Genomic DNA, 15497 nt, shown 5'->3' on the forward strand with positions numbered 1-15497 from the left:
ACTACCGCATTCGTGAAGAGTAGAATCTGGGCAGCAGTGTTAAGTATCAAAATTAAGTGTTTGGGCACATTTTTCATATTTTGAGCTAGAGACCACGAAATTGGGTGATTTTTGAAGGCAATTTCAGAAAGGTGATTGGGCTAAGTGTTCTTCACTTGATTTTGGTTAGATTCCATGATTGTGTCTTGATTTTTATCATTTAATTTGGGAATTTGAGGTAAAAATTGAGGAAAATAGAAGAAAATTTGGAGAGTGAATTTTTGGGATTTGGATGACCATTTGACGTCGGATTTTTGTAAAGTTGGTATGTATGGAATCGTGAGAGGATAAGTATTCTAGTGTTGTAATTTTTATCGGATTCTGAGACGTGGGCCCGGGGGTCGGGTTTGGCCAATTTCCGGAATTATGATTTAATTTGATAATTTTCGTGTGGGCTTTGTTCCTTTAGCATGTATTGATGATATGATTCTGATTTTGGATAGATTCAGGGCGATTTGAGGCCGAGTCGAGAGGCAAGGGCATCGCGGGTTAGAGTTTTGTCCGGTTTGAGGTAAGTAATGACTGTAAATCTTGTCCTGAGGGTATGAAACCCCGAATTTCACATCGTTTTACTACTTTGAGGTGACACACACACTAGATGACGAGCGTGGGTGCGTGAACCATTGGGGATTGTGACTTGGTTCATCCAATACGAATATTAAGTCGCATATTTGACTGAAAACTACTTGATACTACTGTGCTTTAGAAAGTATTATATATTTTGGGCTAAATGCCGTCTTTGGGTCTCGTGCCAAACTGTTTGGACCCTTAAGGGCTTTTTACTACTATTCCTTACTATTTTGATTTAATATCTATGCTCAGCCATGTTGTGTTTTATTGATTTCATAATTCAGCCTTATTTACTCCGTTTTGATACTATAAATGATATCTTGGGCTGAACACCCTGTTTTACTATTACCCCAAGTGGCTTGAGAGGTTTCTGACTGAGTAAGGTTGAGGGCCTGTGTTATGAGGATATTTTGGGATTGGGCTGCATGCCGCAACAGGTTGTTATTGATTTATGATATTGTAAGGCTGAGGGCCTGATTGATTTATGCCACGAGGTGGCTTGTTGTTATGAGGTTTAGGGCCTGACTGATTTATGCTACGAGATGGCTTGTTATAGTGCTTGGGTTGTAGGAGCCCCTCCGGAGTCTGAACACCCCCAGTGAGCGCGGTTACCCAGAGTGAGTGATATGATGTTGCCCGAGGGGCTGATATTGATTCATGTTGTGCCCGAGGGGCTGATTACGAGTGACTGTGAGGTAACTCGAGAGGCTGGTTCTGATTGATGTTATGCCCGAGTGGCGGTTTATGATACATGTCTTGACCGAGTGGCTGTTTGTGATTTATGTTGCCCGAGGGATTGTATATGAGTGAGTTTTGCCTGAGGTGCTGATTATGTTTTCACTATTTTATCACTTCGTTTGAAAAATTGTAAAAAAGACATTTTCAAAGGATTTTCACTGAGATTGGATTTTTAACGAGACTATTTGATTTATATACTATTTTGGAAACATACTGTACTTATCGTGGCGTTATAATGTGGATCATGTATTTTCTTACTACTCAGCCTCTATTTACTTTTATTATTTACTGAGTTGGCATACTCGCATTACTCCCTGCACCTGGTGCGTAGATTCAGATATTTCTGAACTCGATAGCGGGTGTTGATTACTCAGTGACAGGTCCATCGGAGTTAGCAAGGTAGTTATCTGGCGTTCGCAGCCTTGATCTTCTCCCTCTCATCTTCCTTAGGCTATTTTAGTATTTCCAGACTGTGGTAGTATTCGTTGTATTCAGACCTTAGTAGATGCTCGTGACTTGAGACACGCCGATGTCAGGCTTTCTTTCCGCACTGTTGTTTTGTTTTAAACACTTTATAAAGGTTTATTGTTAAATAGCTTTGATTTTATCCTAAGAATGAAAATATTGATTGGTTTTGGGATTGTGTCGACTGGTCTAGTTCCAAAATAGGCGCCATCACGACCGGGTTGGTTTTGGGGTTGTGACAGATTATTTCTGTTCTAGTCGTTATCCCATTATGACCAATAATTAGCCATTATAATATCCCTATCTTTCCTTAACCATATATACATTTCCATTCCTTTTGTGAAGATGAATATGATTTTTTCCTTTTGTGAGTGAGATCAAGTATATAGAAAATACTCTCCTTTCTTCTTCTACTAGATTTTCTACCAAGAATAATCTTTGTTAGTTTCTGTTCCTAGTTTTATATTAGAAGAGCTTGTTGAATCCTAAGATATACACTCAAATCAAATGAAATATTCTTAAGTACAGCGTCTTTGACATGCCTCAAACTTTGAAAAATTCCCTACTGATTTCATAATCAAGTATTTTTCGTAAGATTTACAACACTCGTCTCCCTCTAGTGTTTGATAGCTTAAACAACTATATCCAAGCAAATCATGTAGTGTTGTGTATTGGCCGAAAAAAGACATGATACGTGGGCTATCAATACGCTGACGGGGTATGATACGTGGAAAATCGATGTAAGGACAAGTGGCATTATTAATTAGACGAATTAAAGAGTACAAAAAAGGTACGGGGGAAACACCCACGGGGTTACATAGAGGAAAGAACCGGACCTGACAACTATAAAAGGAGAAACATGAGCAGAATAAATAAAGGCTGCATAAAAGGGGAGATACATGAACCTGATGTAAATAAGGAAGGGAAATCGGTACAGTTACAAGGAACCTTTAGTCATAATGTATCTGTTATGGTTAAATATGGTAACGAGCAATCAATACAATTAATACCATTAATAATTCCAAATTAAATAAGGGAGCCATTATAATTGTGTGCTCCTAGCTATATAAGGGCTGACATTTCATTTGTAAAGGCAAGTAACAATTATTATTTGTCACGACCCTAAAACCCGACCCGTCGTGATGACGCCTATCGTGAAACTAGGCCAGCCTCAACTAAATAATCAACACGATAATATTAAGTTTGAAAACATTTACGGAATCTTTTAACAGTTAAAGAACTATTTGAAACATAATAAATTCCAAGAATAGATACAATCCAGCCCACAACCGGGGTATCACTGAGTGCATGAGTATCTAAGGAAAAATACGTAGTCTCATATAATGTCTAAAAGAACAACTGAAATACAACTGGAAAGTAAGGTGGATAGCCAAGGCCTGCGAACGCCGTGCAAGTACCTCAATAATCTTCTAAGTCAGAAACCTCGATCAAACATTCGACACTGGATCCAAAGTGCCTGAATCTGCACATGAGGTGCAAGGGGTAACGAGAATACACCAACTCAGTAAGTAACAAGTCCAACCTTTGGACAGATAGGTAGTGACGAACTCAACCTCCTCAAGGATAACAGAAATAATGTACAAAAATGTAGGCATGCTTTTAGTTAAATAAACAGCTCGAACAGTAAAACAAAGCAAGAATGAACAAGGTAAAGAAGTGTAACTCTGCTACATCTACATGTCAATGCACATGCTGTATGAAATGCACCATGCTGAGTGCCTCATGTGCCCACAACCTAAAATGCTCGTCCACTCATTACTGTATATGACTCATATGGCCCAGGGAAGATCCATCCAGTAATATATACATCTCTAACAACAATCACTCAGTACTGAAGAAGGACATTCCAGCCTACGGAGAAGATCCATCTCCAGATAATATCAATAACAAACTCACAACCATTTGGTACTGTATATGGCTAACAAGGCCCAGGGAAGATCCATCCCGGAATATATACACATTACTGACAACAGTCATCCAGTACCAAGGAAGGCTATTCCAGCCTATGGAGAAGATCCATCTCCAAATATAAATACTTCAGACAAGATCCATGTCCAGGGAAGATGCATCCCTCAATATCATCAACTGCGCTCACTGGGGGTGTAAAAACTCCGGAGGGACATCTCTCATTAGCCCAAGCACTATAACAAAGACAACGAAGGCTTGTTCGATATCTCGCTGTGGCGTGCAGCCCGATCCCATACTGCCACTCAATATCAGGCTCTCGGCCTCACTCAGTCATCACTCTCCAATCTCACACACACGAGCTCAAAATGTCATGATACTAGCCCGAACAATGCTATGATATGTCAAATAACAATCATCGAGACTAAGGCATGATATAATATGCATGAACAAGACTGAGAACAGAATATCAATGAAGCTAATGATATGACAGCAAGAAACGACCTCTCGGGTCTCAACAGTATTGGCGTGAAGCCTTAACATAATAATTAGTATGATTTGCAATTCATTAACTTAATCACATAATTACAACACAGATATCAACAAGAAGGATCACTAAGCAGTTCCATGGAATGATCCAGGACGCAATTCTCACGGTGCATGCCCACACGCCCGTCACTTGGCATTTGCGTCACCTCAATAGTAATCATAGAACACATAGTTCGGGGTTTCAAACCCTCAAGACCAAGTTGAAAAGCGTTACTTACTTCAAGCCAAGCCAAACTCTAGCCCGCGATGCCCTTGCTTGTCGATTCGGCCTCCAAATGATCCATCTCTAACCAAAATCAGAACCATAACATCAATATACACTAAGGGAACAAAGCTCACTCGAAAATAATCAAATTACATTACAAATCTCGAAATTGGTCAAACCCGACCCCCAGGCCCACGCCTCGAAATTCAATAAAAAATCACATCACAAGAATCCTCATCCTCCCACGAGTCAATACATGCCAAGAACATAAAAATCTAACCCCAAATGGCCCCTCAAATCCCCAATTCAACTCTCCAAATTTTCTCCCCTTTTCCCCTAATTTTCACCCCAAATTCCCAAATTAAATGATAAAAATCAAGACATAATCATGGGATTTAACCAAATTTGAGCGAGGAACACTTACCCCAATCAATCCTCTGAAAATCCCTTCGAAAATTGCCTTCTCCAGAGCTCTCTAATGAAATTTGAGATTATGGACTAAAACCCTCGATTTTTAACTTAAAGTTTCTGCCCAGATGCGACCTTCATCGCGAACGCGACCACCTTCTCACGTTCACGAAGCACAAATTTCCTCTGACTAGAATCACTTCTACGTGAACACGACCTTACCCTCACGAACACGTAGGCCAATTGAATGGGGTCCCAACTGTCTTTTCTCTTCTTCGCGAACACGTTACATATCTCGCGTTCGCGATGCACTCTGCCCCTAGCTCTTCGCGAATGCATCCCATACTTCGCGATCACAAATACTAATTCCTCCTCAATCTCCAAATACTCTTCGCGAATGCAAGCTCCCCTTCGCGAACACAAAGAACAAATCTCTACAACCAAAATGCCAGAAAATTTGCTACCTTTCCAAAATCCGAAATGACTTGTTAACAACCCGAAACTTACGCGAGGCACTCGGGACCTCAACCAAACATGCCAACACATCCCATAACATCATTAAAACTTGTTCCAACCTTTGGAACACTCAAAACAACATCAAAACATTAATTCACCCTCGGATTCAAGCCTAAGGATTCCAAGACTTCCGAATTCCGAATTCGATCAAAATGTCTATCAAACCTCGTTTGAATGACCTGAAATTTTGCACAAACATCCCAAATGACACAGCGAACCTACTCCAATTTCCAGAATTCCATTCCGACCCTGATATCAAGGTTTCCACTACGGAACGCAAAACACCAAATTTCCAACTTCGCCAATCCAAGCTTAAATCTTTCACGGACCTCCAAAATACATTCCGGACACGCTCCCAAGTCCTAAATCATCTAACAGAGCTAACCAAATACTAAAAATCAAATTTCGAGATCGTTCACTCACAAGTCAACTTCCGGTTGACTTTTCCAACTAAATGATCAGTTTAAGAGACTAAGTGTCTTATTCCTCTTCAAAACCTCTCCGAACCCGAACCAACCAACCTGATACCAAATAATACAGGTTAACAAGACATAAAGAAGTAGAAATGGGGAAACGAGGCTGAAGTTCATAAAACGACAGGCGGGGTCGTTACATCCTCCCCCACTTAAACATACATTCGTCCTCGAATGTGCCCAGAGTTGTTTCGAAAACCATCAGATCGTTATATAACCTTACCATGTATATACCCGGGGGTGATCCCATGTAACCCTATATCATATAGGTTCGATAGCACAACTTAACTGAAATTTCACAATCCAACCTAGCCCATAAACCTTAGAACCAAATTTCCACTCTCGAAGTTTATCTATGCGATCAGAATCTCACATCTACACCCGAATAAATCTGAAAACGTTGTAGCAAGCCATAACCACAATTCAAGGTGGAAATCACAGGATATACCACACAACTCGAACACTCATAGCGAAAATTTCAGATCACAACAACTACTCAAAACAACTGAATACCGATGATAAACCTCTTATCAAATAAGGCTCATTCCAACACTTCTATACTGCCAACGATGAATTAAAACACACAGAAAGTCATCACCATTCCTCAGATCAACCAGTTATAGAGCTCCCTCTCCTTTGGCAAGGACCATAGTAAATTTCTAAACTGAATCCCGATATTATCCTTCCAACATGCTGAAATCTAATCCGATAGTATTCCTTCTAGATCCCAATGACCTCATCGCATCCAACGTGACTACTCTAGTGACATGACACATTGATGCAATCTAAATCCACAACTTGTGCGACTCGTGCACCAATAAGCAACAGTCCAAATGTACTCAAATCATGGAAAGATGACTCAAATGAGAGAGCTATACCGCAAGCTCACCAGTACCACCATAACACAACGCTGAGAACCCATCACGCATCGTAGAACCAGAACACACGAATCTAACCGAAGGATCATACTTCCACATAACTCCGCTCCAATGCGTGACCTCATCCAAACACTGGTCCATATGAACCACCTCAAGCCACTATGCTCAAAATCAACAACCACGCGCAATTTGATATCTAGAACCAAAAGCAAATCATCATGACCACGACGAAGCGAATGACCTAACACCACACAAACCCAAAAGAACATAACCGATACGCCATCCATCGAGCAATATTCGATACTCTTTCCGCTCGAATTCCACTATAAGACCCCAATAGAATCGCACCATATGTGCCTACAACCAACAAATCATAACGCCTCGCAACACGGAAGGTAACTCATAGATCACCCCAGAAACCTACTAAGCTCAATAACAATCGAATTAACACATCTCCCAACAATAACAACTCGGAGTCAACAAAGCTGACTCGATGTAGAACACACATCCATATTGGCCTACCGACGAACCCCTTATCAAGGATCTCCTAAAGCTACTCCTTCAACTCCTTTAACTCCGCCGGTGCCGTAAGACACGGTGTCCGGTACCAAATCAATACCGAAATCAACAACCCTATCCGGAAACATGCCCGGTAGCAGGAAACACATCTGGAAAATCCCTCACCACCGGAGTTGAATCAATGGTAGGAGTCTCTGTACTGACATCCCTCATGAAGACCAAATAAGAAAGACAATCCCTTCCTAACCATACCCTGGGTCTTTGATAATGAAAAAGCACCCTACTGGGAACATAACCCGTCGAATCTCGCCACTCAATCCGTGGCATTCCTGATATAGCCAACATCGCCAACTTAGTGTAACAGTCTGGAACAACACGTCACAGAGACAACAAATCCATACCCAATATCAAATCAAAATCCACCATGCTAAGCAACAACATATCTACTCGGGTCTTCAAACCCCCAATAGTCGCCACACAAGGCCGATACACGCGACCCACAACCACAATATAACCTGTTATGCGAACTCCAAGTCTCTAAATCCATATAGTATACGAATCACCGTATCCGATCCCAACTCCACATCCGAATATATAACACACCTCTAATACCCAATTATTTCACGAGGGATACTCCTAAAATCCTCCTATGCCACTAAGCAAACTCGAATATCAGCAGTCGATCAAATTGGAGAGTGTCGCAATACTAATGAAGTATCCTTAACTCAAACACCTTGCCCTTTCTGAAATGTATACCCTCATCAAGCCGCACCAATTAGTGATATCATTTACCTAGATATCTGAAACTGCCCATGCTGCATAAAGACTTATGTCCTCCCTTCTTGAACTGAACCGTGACCTCACACATGCAAATCTCAACCCTACACAACATATCGTACATACCATGCCATCCTATAACAAATATGAGAACTTCATAATCCATTCTGAGACAAAAGCAACTACTTACTTCACTAGCCAAGAACTTTCCCATTCGATCCAATCTAGAAGAAAATTGCTATACATCACATGCTCCTCACGCCAATAGAAAATATACATCTCTAACTGTGGTAAAAACCATCAAGAATTCTCCGAATCCCATTTGCACAAAAACCCAATCGTGAGAACTGAATCCTTCTAGCTCAACCAAGCTTCGCAGGTCACCATAAACCCAAGAGCATTGCCACGAAACACCTGTAGAGACTCATTACCTCATAAGCACCCAAAGAACTAATCATATCCCTTACCATGCCGATCCGGCCTACTACCAAGCTGTCCTATTTATCCAAGTTACTTCTAAATTTCCTTCAAATTGATATTTTCCATTTGCCATAACACCACAATCATTAACCCAGACTCAACACACGAGAACCAAGCATAAAACCGCACCGGCTAAGGCTCACAAGTCTCTGAATACTCTCTTAAATATTTCTAAAAGCACCATATTCAAAATATTTACCCTAAAGGGACTTCCTGCGGATTTAAAACCATTACCTTTACCTTCCTGATACTGATGTGTAGAATCCATAATGATGTAGAAATACCACAAGTCTTAACACTCCCCAATGTAAACCTCAGTTTCTGGCCAAATACACCCCCTGGAGATCTCTGATTATTACATATAAGTCTCGAATCCATTAAAACCATTCTTGGGAGTCATCCACTCTATTGAGGTTTCAATTATACTGATCAAACGAACCGAACGACCTATGCCCCATTAGCAATACCTAAAGAAGTAACCCAGCCTTCTAAGCAATCGAGTGATATCCTACTCCATACCCGTTACATCCCTTACAATAACAACTAATTCATCCAACGTTTCTCATATGACCACAAAGCATAACACAACCCTGATCCAAATTTTTCCTTTACTCGAGTCATCCTCGATCTCAACCCCTGCAAGCCACAACTGATTCACTAATATACCTCAAACTAAAACCAATACAACACATAACTGTGTAATCACTACTCAATAACGGACTCCCCCACTCGGTTCAAAGTCATAGGTCAAAACACACAGAACTCACTATGCCCATACTCTACTACTGCCATAATACCATGGTAAGGTTTAACTAAATCCTTCATAAGCTCGTGCAACACAACCCACTAGTACTTCAAATCATCTGCAAATCTCGCATTCACCCTCGTAACAGTCAAGACAACTCGCATACGCGATCCAAATTCGAATTGCAACACATATAATTTACTAGTAAAAGAGGACTTTCAACAAACAACATAGGGTTCACACCAATGCAGAACACTCCGCATGAGATAATCCACATGTTCCGCCTCAAACTAACTTCCCTTTATACCCTTCCACCGCCATAAACATCACGCAATCACCAAATCTTCCTGAGTCTGAACTCAAATCGCGACATAAAAATCCACCTCACTCCCTAGTTAACAACATGAAAAGATCCTTCAATACACCCTAACTCAGGCTATACATCAAATCACGATGGAAATCAAGCACCAAATAGTTCTTCTTATCCTCAAGCAGACCCTTCTAGTCACATTCAAATCATATGAACACATCTCGCAGTCACATCATACTCACCATATAGACATCCCGTCATCACTTCCACTAATAAGGATACTACTAAACATATAAATCTAGAAGCATGTGCTCATAAAATCAACACTTCAGTGTTCAATCTACAAGCAATTCCTGGCCTCAAGTCCTCCAAACAGGCCCAATATCAATATACAGAAATCACATCTCGCCCTTCGATCAGGGAATCACAAGCCATCGATACACAACTGATACCGAGCGCTCATGCACGCACACAAATGCGTGGAAGTAATTCAAGGAGTTATTCAATCTGAATCAATGTCGCACAATAAGAATTCAAGAATGTGAAGTTTATTTCCTAAAGGTTCTATAACATCTCGAAGATAAGTACAGACGTCTTCGTACCGATCCGCGAGACTCTACTAAACCCGCTCATGACTCGTGAGACCTATGTAACCTAGGATCTGATACCAACTTGTCACGTCCCTAAAACCTGACGCATCGTGATGGCGCCTATCGTGAAATTAGGCCAGCCTCAACTCAACAATCAACATGATAATAGTAAGTTTGAAAACTTTTACGGAAGCTTTTAACAGTTAAAGAACCATTTGAAACATAATAAATTCCAAGAATATATACAATCCAGCCCAAAACTGGGGTGTCACTGAGTGTATGAGCGTCTAAGGAAAAATACATAGTCTCATATAATTTCTAAGGGAATAACTAAAATACAACTGGAAAGTAAGGTGGGTAGCCAAGGTCTGTGAACGCCGTGCATGTAACTCAATAATCTTCTAATCAGAAGCCTCGATCAAACATCCGCCACTGGATCAAAAGTGCCTGAATCTGCACACGAGGTGCAAGGGGTAACGTGAGTACACCAACTTAGTAAGTAACAAGTCCAATATTTGGACAAATAGGTAGTGACAAACTCAACCTCCTCAAGGATAGCAGAAAAATGTATAGAAACGTAGGCATGATTTTAGTTAAATAAACAGCTCGAACAGTAAAACAGAGCAAGAATGAATAAGGTGAAGAATTGTAACTCTGCTACATCTACATATCAATGCACATGCTGTATGAAATGCACCATGCTGAGTGCCTCATGTGCCCACAACCTCAAATGCTCGTCCACTCATTACTGTATATGGTGCATACGGCCTAAGAAAGATCCATACTGGAATATATACATCTCTGACAGTAATCACTCAGTACTGAGGAAGGCTATTCCAGCCTACGGAGAAGATCCATCTCCAGATAATATCAATAACAAACTCACAACCACTCGGTACTGTATATGGCTCACAAGGCCTAGGGAAGATCCATTCTGGAATATATATATATATCACTGACAACAGTCATCCAGTATCGAGGAAGGCCATTCCAGCCTATGGAGAAGATCCATCTCCAAATATAAATACTTCGGACAAGATCCATGTCCAGGGAAGATCCAACCCTATATATCATCAACTGCGCTCACTGGGGGGGGGGAGGGGGTAAAGACTCCGGAGGGGCTTTTCTCATTAGCTCAAACGCTATAACAAAGCCAATGAAGGCTTGTTCAATATCTCGCTGCGGCGTGCATCCCGATCCCATACTGCCACTCAATATCAGGCTCTCAGCCTCACTCAGTCATCACTCTCCAGTCTCACACACACGGGCTCAAAATGTCATGAAACTAGCACGAACAATGATATGATATGTCAAATAACAATCATCGAGACTGAGGCATGATATAATATGAATGAACATGACAGAGTACAAAATATCAATGAAGCTAATGATATGACAACAAGAAACGACCTCTCGGGTCTCAACAGTATTGGCATGAAGCCTTAACATGATAATTAGTATGATTTGCAGCTCATTAACTTAATCACATAATTACAACATAGATATCAGCAAGAAATAGTCACTAAGCGGTGCCATAGAATGATCCAAGCCGCAATTCTCACGGTACACACTCACAGGCCCGTCACTTGGCATTTGCGTCACCTCAACAGTAATCATAGAACACATAGTTTGGGGGTTTCGAACCCTCAAAATCAAGTTTGGAAGTGTTACTTACCTCAAGCCAAGCCAAACCCTAGCCCGCGATGCCCTTGCCTCTCGATTTGGCCTCCAAATGGCCCGTCTCTAACAAAAATCAAAATCATTACATCAATATATGCTAAGGGAACAAAGCCCACTCGAAAATAATCAAATTACATCACAAATCCCGAAATTGGTCAAACCCGACCCCCGGACCTATGCCTCAAAATTCAATAAAAAATCACATCAAAAGAATCCCCATCCTCCCACGAGTCTATACATATCAAAAACATCAAAATCGGACCCCAAATGACCCCTCAAATCCCCAATTCAACTCTCCAAATTTTCTCCCCCTTTTCCCCAATTGTTACCCCAAATTACCAAATTAAATGGTAAAAATCAAGATATAATCATGGAATTTAACCAAATTTGTGTGAGGAACACTTACCCCAATCAATCCTCTGAAAATTCCTTCCAAAATCACCTTCTCTCGAGCTCTCTAATGAGATTTGAGATTATGGACCAAAACCCTCGATTTTTAACTTAAAGTTTCTGCCTAGATGCGACCTTCATCGCGAACACGACCACCTTCTCGCGTTCGCGAAGCACAAATTTCCTCTGACCAGAATCACTTTTACGCGAACGCGACCTCACTCTCGCGAACGCGTAGGCCAATTGAATGAGGTCCCAACAGCCTTTTCTCTTCTTCGCGAACGCATTACAAATCTCGCATCCGGATGCACTTTGCCCCTAACCCTTCGCGAACGCGAAGACCAATTCCTTATCAATCTCCAAATACTCTTCGCGAACGCGAAGAACAAATCTCTGGAACAAAAATGCGAGAAAATCTGCTACATTTCCAAAGTCCGAAATGACCCGTTAACCACCTGAAACTCACCTGAGGCCCTCGGGACCTCAACCAAACATACCAACACATCCCATAACATCATTAAAACTTGTTCCAACCTTCGAAACGCTTAAAACAACATCAAAACATCAATTCACCCTCGGATTCAAGCCTAAGGATTCCAAAACTTTCGAATTCGATCAAAAAGTCTATCAAACTTCGTCCGAATGACCTGAAATTTTGTACACACATCCCAAATGACACAACGGACCTACTCCAATTTCCAAAATTTCATTCCAACCCCGATATCAAGGTTTCCACTTCCGACCGAAAAATGCCAAATTTTCTAGTTCGCCAATTCAAGCTTAAATCTTCCACGGACCTCCAAAATACATTCCAGATGCACTCCCAAGTCCAAATCACCTAACGGATCTAAACAAATCATAAAAACCAAATTCCGAGATCGTTTACTCACAAGTCAACTTCCGATTGACTTTTCAACTAAATGACCAACTTAAGAGACTAAGAGTCTCATTCCTCTTCAAAATCTCTTCGAACCCGAACCAACCAACCCGATACCATATAATACAACTGGGCAAGACATAAAGAAGCATAAATGGGGGAAACGGGGCTAAAATTCATAAAACGACCGACCATGTCGTTACATTATTAAAATCCATACTGCTATTGTTAACTTTATTCTCCAAGCTTTAAGCCTTAATTTTTTGGAGTTATTATTAGTTCATTTCTTATTTTCTCTATCAATCATTTTCGTTCTTTGATCCATTTTGTCACACCTCCTTTTTACGCACCCGCGAGGGCGCAAGAGAGTTTTTTCCAATTTAAGGACAATCGAAACGGGATTTGTTTATTTATTTCAGAGTCGCCACTTGGGAGATTTAGGGTGTCCCAAGTCACCAATTTTAATCCCGAATCGAGGAAAAAAATGACTCCATATTACAGTCTGCGTACCAGAAATCCGGATAAGGAATTCTGTTAACCCGGGAGAAGGTGTTAGGCATTCCCGAGTTCCGTGGTTCTAGCACGGTCGCTCAACTGTCATATTCGGCTTATTTATCTGATTTTAAATACAATTATGAACCAATGTGCCAATTTTAACTTTTAACCGCTTTATTATTATTGTGTTTTTACAAGAATGTGAACATCGCTTAAAACACGTCTTTGGACTGCGTCACATGAAATGCACCCACAATCCGGAACGCATTTTATTTGATGTTTTGAGATTTGGATTTGGGTCGCATGAAATGCACACCCAAGCTTAAGAAAGTAAATTATTGAACACGCGCCTAAAGAGACTATCGCGTTGTTATTTTGGGGAGGCCGTGAAATTCGCTTAACGACCCTCCTGAGTTCTAAGTAATTTTAAACAAGTATTTACTGAGGGCTCCGCAATTTGTATTTTTATTCGGCGAGGCTCATCTCATTCTTGTTTTTTTAAAGGAATTTGCAACGTCATGGAAATGCATCTCCGACCACGTCACAATCAATGTACCCGGGATTAGAGACATATTTCGACTTCATTGAGATTTGGATTTGGGTCACATAAATGTGCACCCGAGTTTAGGGAGATAACATTATTAAAGGCGCGCCTAAAACAACTAGCGCATTATTATTTTTTGGTAGGGCCTTGAAATTTGCTAAATGGCCCGTCCCGGAATCTAAGTATTTTAATATATACATTTTTTGTGAAGGCTCCGCAATATGTACATTTTTATTTTTGCGAAGCTTGCCTCGTTTTTTATTATTATTATTATTTTTATTTTAAAAGGATGTCATTTTTACTCCTTTAACCATACTAAACCTTACCGCTTCTCTACAACTAAAATCTCATAACTTGTCAAAAGTTTAATAAGATAAGTTAAGCGAATGAGTGTTTCGGGCGTAGTAACAACATGTACTAATACTAATTTTGTCCAAATAAACTAAGAAAACGAAGGGAAAAATGAATCAACGTCAAACTGTGTCCTAGAACTCCTAATACAACTAAATCAAATGACATCAAGTAAACAAGAATAACATAACACAAAGATGAACCAAAATGCATACGGTGAGAACATAATCAGAAAATTATCATACCAACTTTTATATTGCATCTTCGGACATTTAACGTAACGTTTCCTTATCTAATGCTTGAGGTTTACTAACCTGAACAAACAAAAACGGATAGAGCCAGGGACCAACCCTCTACATCGACCTCAACGAACAACCTCGACGTACCGGACCTCGACGAACAACGACGAGCTCTATGGAAACAGAAAGCTCGGACCAAGTCTGTCAACGACCTGAGATTGTTGGTTGCTGCTGTATATTTTCGACGCAGCAACTGGTACGTGAATATGAAGCAAAGGGGTCGTTTGGATGTGAGGAAGGATCAGATATGGAAGGTCGTTTGGGGCTGTGGTCGACGCGGCTACTGGTTGCAAGCTTACGAGGGGTCGTTTGGGCAGTGGTTCAAGGCAGGAGGCGTTGCTGGACTGGGGGTCATTTGGCAACGTCGGAGTTCAATGGAGGATGGTCGACTGGTGGTGGGTTGTTGACGACGGGGGCGGTGTTTTGGTGGGGGTGACGACGAGGGGTCAGCTGGATGGAGGTGGGCGATGGAACTGGTGGTTTTGCTGGACATGAGGAGGAGGGGGTTTGACGGGAGGTGGTGTTTGTTGATGGTTATGGCGGTTTCACGGTGGAGCGTGCGACGGGCTGTTTGGTCGTCGACTGGTGAGGCTATGACGGGAGGGAGGCTGCTGACGGGGGTTGCTAGTTGTGACGACGTAAGGGTCTGTTTGGGAATGTGACGGAGGGAATG

Source organism: Nicotiana sylvestris, chromosome 3 (assembly GCF_000393655.2).
Source record: "Nicotiana sylvestris chromosome 3, ASM39365v2, whole genome shotgun sequence".
Lineage (NCBI taxonomy): Eukaryota > Viridiplantae > Streptophyta > Magnoliopsida > Solanales > Solanaceae > Nicotiana > Nicotiana sylvestris.